We start from the raw sequence: 961 nt of genomic DNA on the forward strand, positions 1-961 counted from the left end.
AGCTCTTATGGACTTTTCTCGGCCTAAAATTGATGACATTCAGTCAAGACTCCTTCATCCGGCTATTCAGGCTAACACTTTTGAAATCAAGCCGGACACTATTCAGATGGTGCAGAATTCAATTTCTTTCGGAGGTGCTGCTACTGAAGACTACAACATGCACATCAGGAATTTTGTCGAGATCTGTAGTACTTTCAAATATAATGGTGTGACTGATGAGGCTATCAAGCTGAGGCTTTTCCCATTCTCTCTGAGGGATAAAGCTAAGGACTGGTTACATTCTGAACCAGCTGGGTCCATCACTACTTGGCAAGATCTTGCGCAATAGTTTCTGGTAAAGTTCTATCCAATGGCAAAAACTGCGGCTATGAGGAGTGCTCTTACTCAGTTTGCGCAGCAACCTACAGAATCCATGTGCGAAGCTTGGGAGCGCTACAAGGAGATGTTGAGAAAGTGTCCACATCATGGTATGCCTGATTGGATGGTGATCATTGGTTTCTATAATGGTTTGGGGGCCCAATCTCGGCCCATGCTCGATGCAGCAGCTGGAGGCGCCTTGTGGGCCAAAAGCTATACTGAGGCTTATAATTTTATTGAGACTATGGCTGCAAATGAGCATCAAAACCCAACTCAAAGGATGATGCCTGGGAAGGTAGCAGGTATTCTAGAAGTTGATGTAGCTACAGCTATTGTAGCGTAGCTCCAAGCGTTGTCTTTGAAGGTCGATTCTTTAGCCACCTATGGAGTCAATCAGATAGCTACGGTCTGTGAGCTTTGTGCAGGTTCTCATGCTACAGATCAGTGTTCTCTTGTCAATGAATCTGTTCAGTATGTGAACAATTATCAGCGACCGTAGCAGCCGGTGCCAGCTACCTATCATCCTAACAATAGAAATCATCCAAATTTCAGCTGGAGCAATAATCAGAATGCTATTCAGCAACCATATCAGCAAGGCGTAAGT

At 44.6% G+C, this 961-nt stretch overlaps 1 non-coding gene across 1 annotated transcript; it reads right to left on the reverse strand.

Moving 5' to 3' along the window:
• Nucleotides 1-364: 364 nt before the first annotated feature.
• On the reverse strand, nucleotides 365-471 carry LOC141709746 (small nucleolar RNA R71). Its single transcript, XR_012570309.1, has one exon. It is a non-coding gene; the product is annotated as a small nucleolar RNA R71 (small nucleolar RNA).
• Nucleotides 472-961: the final 490 nt, after the last annotated feature.

This window comes from Apium graveolens, chromosome 2 (assembly GCF_009905375.1).
Source record: "Apium graveolens cultivar Ventura chromosome 2, ASM990537v1, whole genome shotgun sequence".
NCBI classification, from domain to species: Eukaryota; Viridiplantae; Streptophyta; class Magnoliopsida; order Apiales; family Apiaceae; genus Apium; species Apium graveolens.